General features: G+C 57.6%; 2 long non-coding RNA genes across 2 annotated transcripts; both read right to left on the bottom strand.

Moving 5' to 3' along the window:
* Window positions 1-994: 994 nt before the first annotated feature.
* Window positions 995-2,489, bottom strand: LOC125929072 (uncharacterized). The gene is made up of 2 exons (XR_007459799.1): window positions 2,150-2,489; window positions 995-1,211 (listed from the first exon to the last, which is right to left on the bottom strand). It is a non-coding gene; the product is annotated as an uncharacterized LOC125929072 (long non-coding RNA).
* Window positions 2,490-11,565: 9,076 nt separating this feature from the next.
* On the bottom strand, window positions 11,566-15,435 carry LOC125929073 (uncharacterized). The gene is made up of 2 exons (XR_007459800.1): window positions 15,319-15,435; window positions 11,566-11,928 (listed from the first exon to the last, which is right to left on the bottom strand). It is a non-coding gene; the product is annotated as an uncharacterized LOC125929073 (long non-coding RNA).
* Window positions 15,436-21,135: the final 5,700 nt, after the last annotated feature.

Here is a 21,135-nt window from a genome sequence, read left to right on the forward strand (position 1 = left end):
CTCCAGAGTTCTCCATTTCCTCAGTTCAGCTCAGCCGGCTCCCACCTTGGATCTTAGTGGGAATTGGAAGAAGCCGGTGGAAGCCACACCTAGTTCCCATCCCATGGGACCCAGCCTGGGGGGTTCCTGGGTCTTTCTTCTCTGTGGGGCCCAAGGGGCAGGCTGGCCCAAGCTGCAGGATCTGGCAGGTTGGGGCAGGAGGGGGCAGAGCAGCCTGTGGGGCCCTGGGGGAAGATTTGGGGTGGCACAGAATTCCCCGACTCGGGGTGGGGCCCAGAGAGGGGTGGGGTACTTGCCACATGGCCTCCTGAGCAGCTAAGCGCAGGGGAATGGCGTTCTCAGAATCCAGGGTCTCCCTGTGGACACACACACACAGGCTTGTCATTTCAGAAACAGACCAACTAGAAAGTGACCAAATTACAACCGCCCCCCCCCCCACGCTGCGCCTCCAGAATGCTTCCTTCGGACCCCAGAACAAGCCTCCCATCCAGAACCATCCCTCGCCTGGCATTAGTCCAGTTGGGCACACATTTAGCAGAAATGCCTCCTCCATGCTGTCCTCCAGGGATATCTGTGCCAAGACCCTTTATAACCCCAGACGACCCAGCTCACTAAGCTTGGAGGGACCTCAGGTGCCACCAGCTCTCCCTCTGGATCCCCCAGTGCTTGCCCCGTACGCCCTGGTCCTGAGTTGGCCAGTTTACCCAGGGACAGCAGCCAACAGGGATAGGAGTTCTCCAAACTAGCCAACAGATCCTTTGTCACGACAGGGAGGGATAGGGGGACAGGGCCAGGGTGAGGCCAGCTTAAGTGGTCAAGTGGCATAGGGATCACACACACGCCCGTCTGTTCGTTCTTCAAACATTCGCTGAGTGCCTGCTGTGTGCCAGGCACTGTTCTGGGCACCGGAGACCACAGCAGAGAACAAGCCAGAAAAAAAAGCTTTGCCCTCATGGGACTGACAGCTGTAGGGAACACACACACACAAAACAGATAGGTATAAAGATATATTGTGTGTTGGGTGATCCATGCTAAGGGAAAATAGAAGGGGGCTGAGGAGGTGGGGGCCAGGTCAGGAAAGGCTGCATGAAGACCAGGTGACACTTGAACGAAGACTTCCAAGAGGTGAAGGAGGAGCCGTCCGGACATCTGGAGGAGAAGTTCAAGGTGGAGGGAACAGCCAGTGCAAAGGTCCCGAGGCAGAAACATGCCTGGGGTATTTGAGAAACAATGAGGAAAACAGTGTGACGGACGGACGAGGGGAGCAGGGTGGAAGAACTGAATTTCAGATCTTTGCTCCCCAACTTTCTGGCTGAATATCGTTGGCCAAGTGATCACACCTCTCTGAACCTCAGTTTCCTTATATTGAAAACGTGCAGTTTGCAGTTACGCCAAGGCTCTGAGATGAGATGAGGAATGTCCCGGCCCAGGGCCCAGGATGGGGTAAAAGTTGGATAAGCGAGTGCCCGGAGGTACAGCAGGTACATGCAGTCCTGTGGGCCCGGGACGGGGGTGCTGGGTCAAGGGACCCTGACAGACCCAGCCGCCCCATAGGTCACCCCAGCTCACACGCACGGCTGCCTGCCGGGCCCCATGGCAACGCTGCACACAGAGACATCAAACAGGCCCTGCCGAGGAAGTCCCACGTCACTGTGGTTAGGGTGGCTCCTCCCAGCCCAGCCCCCCTGGCGCGCGTGTGCTCCTCCGTGCCAGTCAGGGCCCCTGCCTCCCATCGCCCTAGTGACGGGCTGTGTTGTGGACGGAGCAGGGATCCCACCACCTGCCCCCTCCCTAGCCAGTTCCAGCCATTCCCCACATCCGGGGAACGACGGTACGAGGTGGCCCCAGTTCACTGCCACGAACCCTTCCACTGAGCCACCCTCGGCCCGGGTGACAGCACCAGGGAAGCCCTTGCCTACCCACCTACGGTTGAGAGAAGCTGAGGCCCCAGGGATCTGTGGGGACCCCCACCCCCTCCCCCCAGCCTGGCGCCTGAAATCCCTAGGGCAGCGTCTGGGTGTTGCTCAGGGGCACTGGAGGGGTGAGTCAGACAGGAATAGCCCCCAGGCCTGGCCCAGCCCCCACCCGAGGACTGACTCACCACCCACCCAGCACCGGATGACATCAGGGCCTGGCCTGCCACCCTCACCTGGCACCGCGCCAGAATGGGGGCGCCCGAGAGGTGTCACATCTGGCTGCCCTCTCCCCTCAGACCGGGACCTGGCAGGCGCAGGGTTAAGGAGGGGCCCTCCTGGGGGTCTCCCCCCTAATCCCATCCCCCCTTTCCCGGGGATTTCGGGCCCCAGCCCCTCTGACGTCACTGGGGGTTGCTATGGCAACTGGCCGAAGTTCCCAAATAAAATTACCGCGGGCGGGTTAAGTTTCCTAGGAGGCAGCCGACGGGTAAACAATGGCGGTGGCAGGCGGGGCCGATGAGGGGCCGTCTCCCCCCCCCCCTCTGCTGGGACTCGGGGGGTCCCCACGTCGGGGAGCAGCGTCCCCCCTCCCGCCCGGGACCCGAGAGCCTGTGAGCACGGAAGGCACCGGCGCACAGATGGGGGACAGCAAGGCCGCCAACGAGATGAGCGGGGCGCGGGGGGGAGGGGGGTGGGGGTGAGAGGGGACCTCGGACACGAGGCTAGGGCGGCGGGGAACAAAGAGGGGACCTGAGGCCTGGGATCCGCCCCCCGCAGACCCCGCCCCCCCTCCCCCCCGACCCCGGCCGGCCGCCAGTCCAGCTGTGGCTGCTCCCAGCTGCCTGGCTCCCCACATCTGGCGGGCCGCGCGCTCACTTCCTGTCGCCCCGGCTGCCTGGAGGGAGGTAAAAATAACCCTCCCCCTCCCCCTGCCGGCGGGCGCAGACGGCGGATCCTCCCGGCCTGGAGGAGGGCGAGGCCGAGCCGCAGCCGGGGAGCGGAGCCCCCCTGAGGCCGCCTCCCGCCCCTCCCACTGCCTCGGTGTCCTGGGAGGAGGGGCGCCGGGGGGTGGCACGGATCCCGGGCCGCGGGACGGGGCTGAGGATCCCGTTGCTTTAGGGCCACCAGGAACCAGGGGAACCTTCGTGTCCAAGCCCCATCCCCCCGCCCGTGGAGGAGGGGGGTGTGCCAGCTCCAACCCGCTGGTGGACTGCGACCAACGTGCCCGGGTTCCAGTCGGGGGTCACTCGCTCACTGTATAGGCAAGTTACCGAAAGCTCTCTGAGCCTCCGTTTCCCTGTCTGTAAAATGGGGTAACAGTGTTCACCTCAAGGTGCGTTTGCTCAGTACTGTTAGCTATTATCTTTTCGCCATCCCTGGGGAGGAGGGGAGCTAGGGGGCTTGAGACCTTCAAGTACTCCTGCCAGATAAAACACAGGACACCCCGTTGAAGCTGATTTTCAGAGAAACAAGGAATCACTTTGTACCGTAAGTTATGTCCCCGGCAATATTGGGGGACGTTATTATACTTAAAATTTTTTTTTTACTTGTTCTGTATCCGAAAATCAAATTTAACTGCGTCTCCTGTATTTTTATTTGCTAAATCTGGCAGCCATCATCTCTGGCCCGAAAACACGCCAACAGACACCTCCCTGGCCTCCTTGCTCCTGGCCTTACCCCTTCCACCCCTTCTCCGGAGACAATCTAATCACATCTTCCCTCCTCCCTCTACCATTCACTCTGCGAAAATTCCCATCCCCCCTTTCCCAGGGGGATGGGATTAGGGGGGAGACCCTAGCATTCTTCCAGGGTCTCCCACCCCTTCTGACCACAGGCCCTGCTTGTCAGATCCCCACTTCTCCCCAGCCTTTCACACTCACCTGCCCGCTGGGTCGCAAGCATCCTTCAGATCCTAGGGCATTACTCTTCCGGGAAGGCTTCCTTCCCTCCCACCGAGACCCTCTGACTTTAGACTCTCCAGGAACCCTGTACTTTTCTGCGTCCGCACTTCACCATCCCAGTGATTTATTCAATCATTTGAGTTAAAAAAAAAAAAAAATCTTTTTTTTTAATGTTTATTTATTTTTGAGAGAGACAGAGACAGAATGCGAGTGGGCTAGGGGCAGAGAGAGAGGGAGACACAGAATCCGAAGCAGGCTCCAGGCTCTGAGCTGTCAGCACAGAAGCCCACGTGGGTCTGGAACTCACCAACCGGGAGGTCATGACCTGAGCTGAAGTCAGACGCTACACCGAATGAGCCATCCAGGCGCCCCAGTCGGTGGTACCTATTATGGGGTCCTGGGGAGCTGGAATGAAGTGATGCCGACTCCTGGGAAACTTCTCCCTGGCCTCAACTAGCCTGGCATAGCCTCTGGAGGCCAAGGCCTTCAACTGTCTTCTCTGCAGCCCCCACCACACTCTTGCAGGTCCCACCCGAACCGTGAGCTCAGACCTATGCTCCAGACTCCCCCAGATATGACCACTGCCGCGAGGGGGAGCCCACGACACCCTGCCTGCCGTCAAGCTCGGAGTTCTGCATCCTCTGGCGAAGAAATGTGCCTGTGCCTCAGTTTCCCCATCTGTAAAATGGGCATAATACCTGTGAGCCGTCAGAGGGCTACTGTGAACATTAGTTAATATCCATAGGTACACACGTGAGTAGAGCAGCTTGGAACACAGAATGTATTCAGTGTTAGCTCCTTTGGGGGGTGGGGGTGGGGATGAGAAGCCCAAATCCCCTCCTCCTGATCCCCCCAACCCCAGGCAGGCACCCTAAGTCCCTCTACAAAAATGGTTTCGACTCCCTGGTCCAGCTCCTCAGGGCTCTTCTCACCCCACAGCAAGTACATCGTGCCATCCCCTGATCCTGGCAACGGACTCCACAGGCCCGAGGGAGGGTCCGGCTTGCGGCGACACACCCTCTGTCCCCCGACCCTCATTGAACCGCAGCTGTCTCTTGCGCCCTCGTGTCTGCGCCCACCAGCACCGCAGGCCCGATCAGAGTCCTCAATCTCGCAAAGGCCGCCGCTCCCAAAGCCCCGCGCAGCTTCCATCCGGCGAGAGGCTCGAACCCTGCTCCCCGGGGCGGACGGGGCGGGCTCCCGGCGGCGGTTGCCCGGCAACGCGCTGTTTGTTAGCGCGGGGGGCGGGGCCGGCGCGCGCGGTGACTCACAGCGGCGTGATGCGGCCGGGCAACTCGCCCGGCAGCCTGGCGGGCGGCCCGGCTTCTGCCGGCCCCGGCGGCCGGAGGGGCCCGGCGGCGGGGGCGTCCCAGCCCCCAAGCGGGCGCCCGAGGCCCGTGGGGAAGCGGCCGAGCAAGGCCCCAGCTCTCAGGTTCGGTTCGAACCCGGGCCCCGCCTCTCACTCTCGAGTTACGTGCTCGTTGCCTCAGTTTGCTCATCGATAAAATGGAGTCCACGTTGCAGGATGCAGTAACCCTGCTCTGGCGCACGAGGCAGCTGGGATTATTACCCCGTTAACACTCCGGAGCAACGCTTTTGGTATAGCCCCGACCCGGCTTGATCTCCTGTGTCTTTGGGCCGCAAGGGAATCACACCGAGCCTCAGTTTCCCCATCTGGTAAAAGGAGGTAGCAAGAATTCCCTACCTCACGGGTGGTTTGAGGATCCATGAATCAATAGTGAGACAATGGCTGGCGCATCTCAGTGCCAGGGGTCTGCCCCCAACCAAGGAGGGGAGGAAGTGTAGGAAGTTTTCTCAGTGGTCTGAGCCCTACAGGGCAAGGAGGTCAGCGCAAGGCAGGTGCCCCTGGAAATGGGTGTGGGTCACAGGCTCAGAGTAGGATGCCATGAAGGCGGCTGCAGAGGCCCCCATCCCCAAGCCGGAGCTGGCAGCACCTGCTGCAAGCTGGCCAGAGGGGGGCCTGGGCTGAGTCACCGCCCAGCAATGAGGAGTGAGTCACGCAGGGCGGGGTCCCCCCCGACAGCCCCCCCCAGCCGCTCCCACAAAGGGCCTTTGAGAAGAGTTCCCCACCCCCTCCTCCAGTCCTTAAGCCCCTCTGGAGGGTGGGATGTGGGCCAGGACCCTGATGGGCTACCCCCAGGAGCCCTGCCTGGCGGGCTACCCCCAAGGAGCCCTGCCTGGCCTGGGAGGCGACAGCCGGTTTCCGCAATGTCTGTGAAAAGTCACCGTGGGCAGCCGGGGGTCCCCCCCCACGGAAGGGGGTTCCAGGCTGCCTGAGTCATTCCGGGGACAGCAGAGGGTCACATGCACAGAGTGGACAAACTTGAGTCAGGCTGTCTAGTAAGGCTGGCAGGCGGGGGGGCCCTGGATTCTGGCTTTGTGAAAACCCCAGGAAGAGCCATCTTTCCAACCAACCCCCCCCCCCCCAGCTTGGGAACCTGCAGCTCAGGGAAACCCATGGCTTTTGGCAGGAAGAGGGGTGCACATCTGGCCATGTCTCCTTGGCTTTACCACCCCTCTGCCTTGTCTACAGTGGGGACTCCTTGTCTACAGTGGGGACTTCTCCCCACCTTAGCTGTCCTTGAACTTGGTGTGGAAGAGCAGCAGGGCCCTGTGGCTGAGGAGAGTGAGGCTCTCTCTGCAGGATCGGGTCCCACAATTCACAGTGACACCCAAACAGTAATCAAGATGAAACTTTTTTAAAAAAGATTTTATTTTTAAGTAATCTCCACACCCAGTGTGGGGCTCAAACCTACAACCCCAAGATCAAGAGTCATGCTCAATCGACTGAGCCACCCAGGCACCCCCCGAATCATTTTTTACAACCGCTTTATTGAGATAAAATTTACATGCCATACAAATGCCTTATTTAAAGTATACAACTGGGGGGGGAGGCACCTGGGTGGATCGGGGGCGCCTGGGTGGCTCAGTCTGTTGAGCGTGCAACTTTGGCTCAGGTCATGATCTTGGGGTTCGAGAGTTCAAGCCCCGCATCCGGCTCTGCACTGACAGCTCAGAGCCTGGAGCCTGCTTTGAATTCTGTGTCTCCCTCTCTATCTCTGACCCTCCCCTGCTTGTGCTCTCTCTCAAAAATGAATAAACATTTAAAAAAATTTAAAAATGCACAATTAGGTGCTTTTAGTATATTCACCCCCACAATCAATTTTAGAACACTCTTATCCCCCTAAAAAGAAACCCAGATACCCATTAGTAGTCACCCCCCATTTCCCCTTCATCCTCCTTAGCCCCTGACACAACTAATCAACTTTCTATCCCTGTGTATGAATGGACTCCTATTGTGTGACTTAGGACTGGCTTCATTCACTTTTCAAGGCTCATTCGTGTTAGACCATGTATCACTACCTCGTTGCTTCTAATTGCCAGATAATATGTGGTATGGACATGTCCCTCCCCCCCCCCTTTTTTTTAAGTTTATTTAATCATTTGAGAGAGAGGGAGGGAGAAAGAGAATCCCAAGCAGGCTCCGAGCCATCAGCACAGAACCCGACGCAGGGCTCAATTCCACAAACTGTGAGATCATGACCTGAGCCAAAACCAACAGTCGGTCACTTAACCATCTGAGCCACCCAGGTGCCCCGACATCACATTTTTAAATCTATTCATCAGTCGATGGACATTTGGGTTGTTTGCACTTTGGGGCTGATATGAATAATGCTGCTGTGAACATTCTGTGTAAGTTTTGTGTGGGAGATTAAGTAAGATTTGAGAAAAATAAACTTTTTGTAAGTATATTTCCAACACGGGGGCTTGAACTCACGACCCCGAGATCAGGAGTCACATGCTGTGTCGACTGAGCCACCCAGGTGCCCCTCAGGTGTAGACCTGAGCCTTCCAGGAAGGTTACCACTGATCACCCAGGGCTATTGAGATATGCTGTCAACGTGGATTTTTAAAAATCTTTTAAGTATTTTATTTATTTCTTTCTTATTTATTTAAAAAGTTTATTTATTTTTTTTAAATTTTTTTTTCAACGTTTTTTTATTTATTTTTGGGACAGAGAGAGACAGAGCATGAACGGGGGAGGGGCAGAGAGAGAGGGAGACACAGAATCGGAAACAGGCTCCAGGCTCCGAGCCATCAGCCCAGAGCCTGACGCGGGGCTCGAACTCACAGACCGCGAGATCGTGACCTGGCTGAAGTCGGACGCCCAACCGACTGCGCCACCCAGGCGCCCCAAAAAGTTTATTTATTTTGAGAGAGAGGGAAAAAAACAGTCCCAAGCAGGCTTGAGCTGGAAGCATAGACTAACCTGGGGTTCGATCTCACAAGCCACCAGCTGATGACCTGAGCTGAAATCAAGAGTCAGACGCTTAACCAACTGAGCCACCCAGGTGCCCCTAAGTTTTCATTTATTTAAATAATGTCTACACCCCACATGGGGCTTGAACTCACGGCCCCGAGATGAAGAGTCTCCCCTCTCCTCCGGCAGACCCAGCCAGGTGCCCCCCAGTGTGGATTTTTTTTTTTTTAAAGAATGTAAACAATCTGCTTAATTTTTATTTTTAGTATATGTGCTGCCGAAGCGAGCACAACAATCTGCTTAATTTTTATTTGATTGCATGTTGAAATGGTACTGTTTGGGGTATATTGGGTAGATGAAATATATGATTAACATTCATTTCACCTGTTTCTTTTGCCTTTTTTTTTTTTTTTTAATGTGGCTGCTTGAAGTTTTTAGAATTCCGCATGTGACAGCTTGCGTTTGTGGTTTGCCAGAGCCTTCTGCTGAAGAGCGCTGTGCTGGAACCACTGCCTTGGTTTCCTTCCCTCTCTTTTACTTTTTTTTTTTTTTTAATGTTTATTTTTGAGAGACTCAGAGAGATAGACTCAGAGAGATAGAGCACGAGTGGGGGAGGGGCAGCGAGAGGGAAGACACAGAATCTGAAGCAGGTTCCAGGCTCCGAGCTGTCAGCACAGAGCCTGACTCCGGGCTCCAACTCACGAACTGTGAGATCATGACCCGAGGTGAAGTGGGACACTTAACCGACTGAGCCACCCAGGCGCCCTTCCTCTCTTTTGCTTCTCAAGGAGCTGCCTGGGCACATCGCTGACACCAAGTTGCCCAGCCCACCCGACTTCCTCAGCCATCGCTGTCCTCTATCTCTGGGTAACATCTGTCACCTTTGCTCTCTTCTGCCTTGGCCCCGGGACACTACTTTCTCCTGCTGTCCCTCCTCCTCCCAAATGCCATCCTCCCCAGGCATAGCTGTGCTCACCGTGTATTGATGACCCCTCCTCTGAATATCTCCTCCAGGAAGTCCTACAGGTGTCTCTGACTCACCCTGTCCCCATGCACGTCCTTGGTTCCTCACTCCCTCTCGTTCGCTCTCCCTCTCGCTCTCCCTCTCTCTCCCTCCCTCAGCCCTGTCGGCCCCAGTTCCTGGGCTCCCCGTTCCCACCTTCCCCCAGTCCCCTATCTTAATCCAGTCCCGTGTGTTTTCTCCCGGACAGCCACACTGGTCTCCCCGCTGGCCCTCTGCTTCCAACCTTGTCCCCTTTGCAGGGTGCATGACCTGGTACATGTGACCTATTTTTGCTTAAAACCTCCCAAAGACTCTGCTTTTTCATGATCCAGGCAGTGATTGCACAGCTATATTTATTTATCAAAACTCATAGAATTGTATAAAGGCTGAATTTTACTCTCTGTAAATTATACCTCAATAAACTGAACTAAAAATAAAAACCCTCCAGGGGCGCCTGGGTGGCGCAGTCGGTTAAGCGTCCGACTTCAGCCAGGTCACGATCTCGCGGTCCGTGAGTTCGAGCCCCGCGTCAGGCTCTGGGCTGACGGCTCGGAGCCTGGAGCCTGTTTCCGATTCTGTGTCTCCCTCTCTCTCTGCCCCTCCCCCGTTCATGCTCTGTCTCTCTCTGTCCCAAAAATAAATAAAAACGTTGAAAAAAAAAAAATAAAAAAAAAAAAATAAATAAATAAATAAATAAAAACCCTCCAAATGTTCCTGTCTTACTTAAATCCAAACTCCTCCCTGGCCACTGCATGGCCCCACCTCCTCCAGAAGTCTTCCCTGATTGCACCCCATACTTAGGCTGGCCCCCATGCCCCCCTACCCCGTACTCACTCGTGCCTCCAGCTCTCAGCCCTGAGAACTCATTACTATCAGCTAGCTATGTGACTGTCCCCCCCCCCCCAAACAGTGGTGGGAAGGTGCCATATCTATTTTGTTCCCCAGCATGCCAGGAATATGGTAATTATCAATACATCGATGCAACAGATAATTGTCTGAGACTCTGCTCTGGTGCCACAACAATGATCAAGACAAAGCTTCCTGCCCTGAAGAAACTGACACTGACACGTGAGTACAGGAGACAGACAAGAAATGAGATATGCAGTAAAACATATAGTGTGGTCAAAGGTGACAGGGTGATGGGTGAAAAAATAGGGCAGGATAAAGCAAGGGGGTGTGATTTTAAACAGGCAGGGAAGGTGTCACTGTGGAGGTGATCGTTGAGCACAGACCTGAAGGAGGCAGCCATGTGGGTATCTGGGGGAAGAGAGTCCCTAGTAGAGGGAACAGCCAGTGCAAAGGCCCTGAGACTGGACCGTGCCTGGTGTGTTTGAGGAACAGCGAGGAGGCCTGTGTACACAGAGCAGAACGAGCAAGGGAGGAGGTGAGGGCGGGGGTGGGGGGATGGGACAGGATAGCGTGTGCAGGGCTGTGGGGAGGAGTGTGCTCTGAGTGAAATGGGAAGCATGGAGAATTCCGAGCAGAGGAGGGACGCGACCTGACTGGGCTGATCCCAGGTGCCCTCGGGCTGCTGGGGGTGGACCAGACAGACTGTGTGAAGCTGGGGCAGGAGAGCAGGGAGCTAGTGACTCCATGGGACCAGGAGGAGACCTGGTGGGGGCCCTGGGGCGAGTAGGATTCTGATGCATTTAGGAGGGACAGTAACTGAATTTATTAACGGGCTGCATTTTGTTAAGAAGGGTTTTGGCCCCAAGCGGCTGGAAGGATGGAGCTAAGCTGGTTTGTGGTTGGAGTGAGCAAAACTCCCGCCCAGGGCCTCGTCCTGGCCCTGGACTGTCCCTTTCCAGTCTTTGGTGGGGGTGCAAAGGGAGGCATCCTCACAGTCTGGGTCTTGCCTTTTCAAGCTTTTCTCTTGGCTGACTCCTGAGTGTGCGAGCTACGCACCCATCTGGGCACGTGCAGCCACCACCCGAGACCCCCGCTGACCTGGCATGCGTACGCATGGCCACAAACTTGGGGACCCCTTGGGCCTGGGGCTCTGAGCTGTCAGGCACTTGCCTGGCGTACATCTGGGTCTCTAAGAAGACCCCCGGGGGGACAGGAGGTGACATGGGGTGGGAAATCTCTCAAGAAGTTCAAGAAGGGCTGCTGCTGAGTCACAGCCCTGGGTCCCCTATGAGTCAGCACTGGCAGGGGCCCCAGGAACTGGGGGCTGGGGCTGGGGTGGGTAGGGCAGTTCCCACGCCCAGAGGAACCAGGCGGTTGGGGCACTGGGGCTTCCCCTACTGCCTCTCCCATCCTGTGCTGGTCCCCGGGGGGGATATTCGGAGGACTCTAGGGGCAGGAAGCGGGGGAAGGGTGCTGACCACTGGACTGGGCTCCAGGAATCCTCTCTCCTGATCTGACCCGGTTCAGGAATGCAGAGGCCGCCCGCCCGCCCAACAACATGTTGCAGCAAGAAGGAGTAGAGCTAGCCATTAAGAGGGACCACGTGCAAGGGAGGCATTTGTGGGGACGTCGGTTCTATTTACGAAGAGCTCCTTATTTCTGGGGCCTCTGCATTTCGGCAGTGGAGGTTCCAGCCTGGGGGTGCAGGCGGGGTCCCAGCTGCCCAGAGGTAGGGGGTGTGGGAGGCCACGGGAGCTGAGCGCCAGCCTGCCCTCACGGAGGGGAGGGTCCTGGAGTCTGCTGCCCCCTGCTGGTGGCCTCGGGAAGCTCAGCGGGCAGAACTCGGAGCGCTTTTCGGGCCAATCCTTGCAGGGAAGGAGATGGGGAAAGGCCTCGGGCAGAATTCCAGCTCTGCTGCTGTCCAGGCTGTGCCACCTTGGGCAAGGGGCAGCCCCTCTCTGGGCCTCAGTTGCCCGTCTGTAAAAAGCACAATATTCATTTCGTTGGCTTGCTGGGAAGAGTCTGAGATGATTGTCCGTGAATGAATGAATGAGTGTTGTACATTTCAGAGTAACCCTCTCCCTCCTTTCAGTTATCAGAGGGAAGGGCGTGGGAGGCGACCCCACCCACGAAGGCCCAATTAGTATTTACTCCTGTCCTCTTCCTTACATGCTCTCCCTCTCAGGGAATTATCCCCCATTTTGGGGGGAGTCAGGCATAGAATAGACCTGGACCCCCGTAGCCTCTGGGGGATCCTAGGGACATCCATCTGCCTGGGCCAGCTGGAGCTTGGCTTTCCGGGCAGACCTGAGGAAGGGTGCAGGGTGTGGGGAAGGTGGAGCTGTGAAGGGGAAACTCGGGCAGGACTATGGTGAGGGGGCCGAAGTGGGGGCGGCGGGGGTCGGCGGGCGGGGGGGATATGGCCAGGTAGAGCAGGGCCATGGCTCCACAAGGGTTGAAGTCTGGGCTTGAGTGGGGCGCACAAAGGCTTCTCTGACACCTTGTCAGACTGAGATGGGGGGATAAATAGAATGAGAAATCTGTCAGCTCAGCCCTGGACATGGGGAGGCCGCCTGGCTCCCTCACGGTCCCTGAGGTGAGGTGACTTCCCTCCACCAACCAGCAGGCAGGGACTATGAGTGTGTGTTCGGAGTATATGGGAATACCTGTGTGTGGATCCCTGGTGGGAGTCTCAGCGAGTGTCCGTTTCCTGCCGGGTGTGCCTGTGTACCTGATGTGCGTGTATGTGAGGGAACAGGGGAGCCCCCCCCGCCGGACCTGTGTATAACTGTTGAGTCTACCTTCTGTATGTGGCCTGTGTGCATGCCTATGCCAGATGGTCAGAGGTACACGTGTCCCCAGATATCCCTGTATTTACTGTGTCCTTATGGATCCCTGTGCCCTGGGGACCTGTCTGGGTTTTTTTGTGTGTGTGTGTGTATGACTGTTGGTTTTATGAATTCTAGCATGCCTCTGCCCTTTGTACATGAGTCATTGAGCATATATTTGTGTGTCTATGAACTTTGTGTGTCTGTGTGTGTCCCTGAGACTGTGTGTGCCTGGCATATCTCTATAGATGTGTTCCTATTCTGCGTGTATATCCATGTGTGTTGGGGTATTGTGTTTCCAGGTGTTCCCATGACTGCACCTGGTGGGTGGGGAGGTATGTTGGTTCTCTGTGTATCCCTGTATGTCTGTGCATCTTGTGTGTGTTCTGTGGCCATCCCTTCGAGGTGAGTCTGTGTATGTGCCCGTTTGGTATTCTCTGTGCATGCCCCTGGGCTCCTCTCTATGTGTATTTCAGTTCTGAACAATCCTGTCCTGTGGAAGCGATGTGTCTGTATTTTGCATGTGTCTGTGTGCTCCCTGGGCCTATTTGTGTAGCTCAGTTTTATGGACATCCTCGTGTGGCCGGTGCCCCGGTGTCCCCGCGTGTCCTGACATCCCCTCCTGCGGGTATGTGTGTCTGGAAACCCCTTGCGCACCCTTCCCTGTGTTTGTGGTCCGCGTGCCTTTGTGCGCGTGTGCTCCCCGTGCGCCTTTGAGGTCTACGTGCGTCTGGGTCCCTGCGTGTGCCCGCTCGCGCCCCCGTGTCCCCCGCGCGGGCCCCGGGAGCTGCGTCCTGACGCCCCATGGGTATCCCGCGTGCGTCCCGGTGCGCCTGGCGGGAGGCCTCGGGGCACACACGGTCGCCGCCGGACCCACCGCCCGGCAAGGCGCGGGGAGGAGGGAGGGGGCGGCGGCAGCGGCGGGGAGCGCGGGCACGTCACCGAGACAGACAGGCGGGCGGGCGGGAGGCGGCGGCCGCGGGTTCGAGCCGGCGCCGGAGCCCCGCGGCCCCCTCCCCCGGCCCGCGGCCTGGGGGGGCCTCCCCCCGCCCAGCCCGGGAGCCGCCGAAATGCAATTTCCCGTGCAGGCGCCTCGGCTCAGGGGGCTTTTCCGGGCGGGTTTGGAAAGAAGAGGGGCGACGCGGCCGCGGCCCAAAACGAGGTGAGCGCGGGCGCCAGGCGGGCGGGGGCGCCGCCCGCGGGGAGGGGGCGCGGCGGGGCGGGGCGGCGGCGGAACCCGGCTGCGGCCCCCTCGCGCACCTGCTCGCGGCCCGGGGGCCGGCGCCCTGGCCTCTGCAGCCCGGCCCTCCATTGTTGCGGAGGCTGGAGAAGGGGGGCGGGGAGGCCCCGGCGGCATCTCTGCATCTCGCCTTCCTCGAGAAGGGGAGCCGGGGAGACCAGACGCCCTAAAGAGGACAGGCCCTCAAGTAGCCGAGGCTGGGCCGCCGAGGGGGAGGGCAGGCCGAGATGCCCCCGCCGGGAGGGGCTGCATGATGGGGGACACCTGACCACGGGGAGGCCCCGGGGCCGGGCGGTGGCGAGCTTTGTTCTTGGGGGCGCAGAGCGGGTGGGGGCCTCCGATATCCAGGGCTGGGAGAAGCTCAGGTCCGGCGCACGCGTTCGGGAAGGCGCCCCCGGCCAAGTTCACGGGCGCGCGGGCCTGCGCGGGCCCTGCGGAGACCGATCCAGGCGCGATTCGGGCGGGGGGGGGGTGCCCCCATAGGGCCTGGCTGCGGCCGTGGCCCCGCGGCTGCAGCGGCGCCGCCTGCAGGAGCCCTGGCGCCCTCCGCGGGCTCCCCGCCGGCCTGTCATTACCTGCGGAGGCTGCAGGGTATTTACTGGGGCCAAGGTTTACTAACAGGAACACGCCCTCCAAAACTGGCCGAAGAAGGGAAAAATGGCCCAGAATCCCACTGCCGGGGAGCCTTTTTAAAGCGACAGGACCCCTTTCACAGGGACTTCGCCCTGGTGGGCATGCTGAGGGTGGGGGATGAAGACCTCTTATTGGCTGATAGGAGCTGAGAAGTGCCCCCCATCTCCTTTCCCACCCATCCCCCTGCCCTGGACTACTCACAGATACATTTACGGAGCCACAGTTAGATATTCCCAAATCCCTGATGAAGTCTCCCAATCCACACGTTATACGTGGACATACATCATCCCTATTGTTACTCCCATCACCTGCGGGAACAGTCATCCGCACGCTCGCACACACAGTCACTCACGATAACACTGCCACGTGGGCACACACATCACCCACGATGACGAGGACACGCAGGGCTGACAGCTGGAAAACATTGCTACGCTGAAAAATGCAGCCATCGCCGACAGTGGCCGCAGTGTAGACACCGCCTTGCCTAAAACGTGGACATTCACATAGTTCTCTACTGCACGCACACACACACCCGGATGCTCAGTGTTGCACGGGCACCCGCAGGCTGTCACCCAGGGTAGCCATGACTACCACAAAGATTTAACCCCCCCCCCCCATGTACTGATAGATACCACCATCCATAAGAACTGGGGCAGACACACGTACACATCGTAGACATCCACGTGCCGGCCCAAGCAAGGATCTGCAGTCCCCCAGACGACTGGACACACACACACAGCTGATATAAGGCGTGTGTGGACACTGACATCAGGTCATCATGATCGTGACGTACACACGTACAGATCCCCAGTAACACAGCTGCACGTGAGGACACACGGTGGCCCATGGTAAGACTGACCTCCTAGACCCCCATTATGACACTGTCACCCACAGACAGATGTGAACCCTTCAGCAGTACCTACACCTATAGTCACCTACCCTAACACTTGATTAGACACCTCGACACCTACAATACCAACACACAGAGTAACACACGCGCAATGGCCCACAGACCCACGGGAAAATGACAGAGGGACAAGCAGAAATCTACAGTCGCCTGGATGTAAAGCCAACACTTGTTTATTGAGCATCTGTTATGTACCGGGCACTGTTCTAGCACTGGGATGCAAGAGATCAAAATCCCTGTCCTCCTGGAGCTGACATTTTAGTGAGGGCGGTAGGGGGGTACCATGATCAGATGACACACAGACTACAGTCACCCCCAGTGACACTGACAGACGACAGACACCCACACACGCTGGCTCACACGTCGACCTGCAATTACTCACAATTAGCCTGACACACACCCACAGTCATACTGACATCCACACACAAACAGAAGCCCACGGGAGTGCCGACACTTGTGCCGACACAAAGACACCACTGGCATAGACAGCCACCCACTACAGCACACGCCCACCTGGATATACAGACACCCACAGAACCCCCCGAATAGCCCAGCAGAGTAGCTAGGAGCCCAAGCCCACTGCAGACCCCCAGTTACAGGTCCACTGGTAGCTGCTGCCCGAGTTTTGGCAGGCACAGTCCACCCTGACCCAGACCCAGGGTCACCCTGCACCATGAACCTCACTACAAGTGTCTGAATTTCCCATCGACCTGCCCTAGGCCCCTCCCCCTCCCCCACCCCCACCCTCACCCTAGCCCCGGAGAAGCTGGACCCTTCTGCCTCCTCCATCTCTGGCCCCGTATCTGGTAGCCTTGGGATAGAAGCCCAGGGTCCCAGCCCACTGGCTGCCCCCAGGTCTTGATGGGACAGATGAGCCCCTTGGCTGAGGACCCTGTGTGAAAGGGCAGGCAGGTGGAGAGGAAGCCATGGGGAGGGCAGGTGGGAACCTGAGAGGTCACGGAGGTATCAGGGAGATGAGGAGTCCCCTTCCCCCCAGTCTACACAGCCTGGGCCATCGATGGGACTCCACTTGGGGACCTCCAAGTGCACTTTTGCTACACACTCCATAATGGGCTCTGTCGGCCAGGCTCTGACCAGCTCCTCCTGCACGTGCCCCACCAGGGTCTATCCACGCACACAAGGGCACACACACAGGGACATGTGCACACCGGAGCAACTATGGGGTCGTGCAACCAGGAACACTCGCGTGGACATACAGAGAGGGGCGCACAAAGACGTGCAGGCTGCCAGACACCCTCTGGAAGCCCTGTACCTCTGACCTTGCGCCCCTGGCCCCTGTTCTTCAGCTTGACAGACCTGCCTCCTTCCGTCTCTACCCATCACGTTCTGTTGGGACCTCTCACCTCCAACTCTGACCCCCAGACCCATGCCAGCTGCCTTGCCTTGCTGCCTTGCCCTTCTGGAGCTCAGGGTGAGGGTGGGTGTGGGGGCAGGTCGGTGTGGTTTTGGGATGGCTCCCCTCACCCATCACTCCCAACCCCCTGCCTAGACAGATCCTCCCAGTTGGGATGGGAGCTGGGGGGGGGGGTCAGGGAGGGGTGCTGTCGCAAGGACTAAGGAACAGGAAGAGGCAGAATGAGGGCTAAAATGGCCCTGAAAAGTCCTCCTTCCTTGCATCAGGGTCTGGGGTTGGGGTAGGAAACAGCCCCCCATCTTCACTCTGCTGGGCTTCAAAGTCAGATAGGGGAATGCCTGGGTGGCTCAGTCCATTAAACGTCTGACTTTTTTTTTTAACGTTTTACTTATTTTTGAAAGAGAGAGAGACAGAATATGAGCGGGGGAGGGGCGGGGGGGCAGGGAGGGGGGCGGGGGGCAGGGAGGGGGTCAGGGGACACAAAAGCTGTGAAGCAGGCTCCAGGCTTTGAGCTGTCAGCACAGAGCCAGACAACGGGGCTCAAACTCACTAACCATGAGATCATGACCTCAGCTGAAGTCAGACACTTAACTTTCTGAGCCACCCAGGCATCCCTGAGCATCTGACTCTTGATTTCCGCTCAGGTCATGATCCCAAGGTTGTGAGATGGAGCCCTGTGTTGGGCTCTGTGCTGGGCGTGGAGGCTGCTTAAGATTATCTCTTTCTCCCTCTGCCCTTCGACCCCGTGCAAGCTCTCTCTCTCTCTCTCTCTCTGTCAAAAAAAAACAACAACAAAAAAAGTCAAATGGAAGCCCAGTTGGCCCTTCAGAAAGCCGTAGGACGCTTGATGGGAGGAACGGTCAGCTTCCTCTCTCCCACCTCCCCAAGGGCCCCAAGTCCAGAGAGTGAGATGCAGACAGAGCAGAGCCAACCCTCACCAAGGGCCAGACCCGGACTTGGAGGGGATAGGCTAACAGATCAGATGTAAAGAGGCAGACGCACACAGGCAGACCCAGACAGCAACAGACAGGAGCACACACAGAGCAGGAGATCCAGACAAATACTGGCCCATGAGGGGTACAGTCAGACCCAGACAGACACCAAGGGCAAGGGCAGAAGCCTGCACTGACCACCATAGACAGAGAGACAGGCAGACCCAGGGTAAGCCCCAGGCAACCCCTCCTCCATAGGGCCTATAGGGGCTTTGGGTTTCCTCCCACCCCTTCCTTTGGCTGGAAACCCTGCCTTCCTACCTGGGCTCTGACCCTCTGGACCAGGCACCCTCTGATGGTCCTTGTCTTGGAGACAACCCCTTTAGGGACTTCCCTCTTTGGTAGGTCAAGGTCAGAGCCCTCAAGGAATGACGTCAGAGAGGAGACACAGAAGGAAAAGGGTGTCTTGAGGAGTCTCCCCACCATTGTGCCCAGTACCTTATGCCAGATGACCCCTCATTCTAGCTCCATAGTCATAGTCACAAACAAAGCTTCTGAGGAACCTGGGTGAGTTCTGTTCCAGACTCTTAGAGCCTCACCATCCTCATCGATAAAATGGGTATCCTAATAATAGTGATGTAGGTAAAGCATTATTATTATAAACTTCCCTTCCTGAACCACGCTTCTCCCCCATAGTTTTAGGCATTCTGTTCTTTAGGACCTTGATTTTCACTGCAGGAGACCCCACATGGCTCTCTCAGAAGGGCCTAGATATCCTGAGCCTGGTAAAGGGGGGCCCTCAAACTATCCCCAGAATGGGGCCCTTTTGGCTGGATTGATGAGTGGTGGGGGAGGGCTCCCTACTCTGAACTCCAGTCTGGTGTGGGAACGTGGCTGGATCCCTGGCCAAGGTCAAGAATGTAGGCTCTAGGGAAGGGGCTTCATGAAGTAGGGGAATTTCACAGGAGCGAGCATTTCCAGGATCCCCTCCCAGGGCTTCCTGTTTGGGGACAGGTCCTACAGGGGCAGAACTTAAGGACCGTGGGCTTCAAGGGGGTGGCCTTGGGGCCTCTGTAGGGAGGGGGTTATGGGGGTCTAGGCAGGCTGACTTTAGAGGTGGGACTGAGGGGTGGGGCTTAGTGGCCTTGGGTGCTCCTGAAGCTGGAATATGGGGGTGCCAGAAGGGGTGGGTTCAGAGGGCGGGGTGTGGAGGCACGGCTTAGAGGATGTGGGCTTTTTGAAGATGGGCTTTGAAGGTGGTTTTATGAGGGATGACTCTGGGGGTGGGCTTTAGAGGACAGGTCCCGGGAACTGGCCATAGGAGTGTGGGCTTTCAGAGTCAGGCTTTAGGGAGGGGCCGGGGTGGGTGCAAGGGTCTCTGGGGGCTGGCTCTGGGTAGGGATCTGGGGACCTGGCTTGGAGAGTTGTGCTGGCTCAGTCCACCTTTGACAAGGGGCGTTTTGGGGTTAACTTAAGCTCAGCACACTTGGGATCCCTAACCCCCTCAGTATTTCCCAGTAAACTGAGAAGGGACTGGACATTTGAAGGCCTCTCCCCAGGCAGTCCCCAGACCCCGGTTGGAGGTGGCTTTTCCTGAGACTGCGCATGGAGGGTTGGGGTGGGGGACCTTGAGGGGGTGGGAGCCCAAATCTGTGGGCCCCTGGAGGGAGGGACTGGGAATGGGGAGGGGGCAGCATCTTGGTGCAGTTGGGAGTCTGAGCAGGGATTTGACTGATGCCTATTTTGAAGCCCCAGGGTGAGCGACCCTGTACCCCCACATCAAGGGGGCACATGGCCGGGGGGGGGGGGGGGGGGGGGTCTCTCCTCTAGTCCTCCGGATTCTCCGCTGTCCGGTGGACCAAGTGGCCCTACTGCTAGCCCCGAATTTGCAAAGAGGAACAACCCCCTGGGGTTGTTGTGATTCATAAACAATCTTGCCTTGCGGGGAACACAGTGAAGCTCACAGAAGGTATTACATTGTATTAAAATGACTTGTTTATCTCTGTTGCATCAATGTCCTGGGGCAATAACCGTCTGGCAGCCAGACCTCTTGGGGCCACTAGGAATCCCTCCTTTGCCTCTCACTAGCAGTGGGTGCCCTTTGGCCTCAGTCTCCCAACTGACAAATAGGAGTCCTCTGCACCTTCCAGGACCGTTTTGAGGATGATTTGAGTAGATGCGCGGAGAAACAAGCCCACCGCCCAGTATTGCTGCCTCTGTGTAGCAAAGCCTACGTAAACATCTACAGTTATTTATATTTATCCTGTGCTTTTTCCAGGTCCTGGGGCAGACAGGTCCTGCTTGCTGAATTACTGAGTTAATAGGTCCCTCACCCCCTCCAGTCTCTCCTGCCCCACCCCACTGTCCAGTCCTGCCCCCCCCCCCCGGAGAAGTTGCCAAGGGTTTGGGGGAACATTCAACCTGTCGGTGAGTTTGGGCAGCTCAGGCAAACCATCGACCGTTGAGTGGACCCCGAGGCCTGGAACTGCCATCCACCCATCATGACCCCTGCCTTCTATATCTGGAGGGCCGGGGTAGCTCCCAGATCCAGCCTGGGCATCCCCTCCTTTAGGCCACAGCGAAGGTCACAATCAACATTCATTGTTGTCGGTGGGTTGTGAGGACGGAGGCCAGACCCACCGAGGGATGAATGTCACTGTGGCTGGGCCGGACACAGCCTGAGGGGAAGGGACTAGGGGATAAGACCCACTCACGCGACGCCCTGACCTCAGCTCCTCACCCCTTGGGGAGGGCTGGCATCTGGGATCCTTATGGACACAAGCCTGATTTGGGGAATAAATCCAGGGGAGTGGGGGGAGTTGGGAGGCACCTGGAAAACCTTCCTGACGGGATAGTGAGCCCTGTTCCCAGAGGACTCAGGACTAGGATTTCTTGAACGAGTCAGTCAACCAATGAATGGGGTGGGCAGGCAGCAGAGCCCCTCTTCTCTGTGTCTAGGTCCTGGGCCCAGCACCCACAGACCTCTGCTTTACCTTTGGTTGCCCACTTAGCACCTCGGTGCCTGCTCATCCCTTCATCTACCGAGTCTCTGCCCCACCTGGGTAACTCTTGAGGGTCTCATTTGAGGGAGTGGGTGGGGATTGAGGTGCTGGGGGGGTCCCCCCCTCCGTTAACCCAGCCTGTGCCTCTGCTGCCCCCATAATGTTTTCTCACTTCCTGTCCACCCCAGGGCCAGCACCTAGCCTTAGGGGCTATGGTAACTGGATGGGGGAGACTGGCTTTTGTGTTGTCTTTGTGAAGTATGGGCA

Source organism: Panthera uncia, chromosome A2 (assembly GCF_023721935.1).
Source record: "Panthera uncia isolate 11264 chromosome A2, Puncia_PCG_1.0, whole genome shotgun sequence".
Lineage (NCBI taxonomy): Eukaryota > Metazoa > Chordata > Mammalia > Carnivora > Felidae > Panthera > Panthera uncia.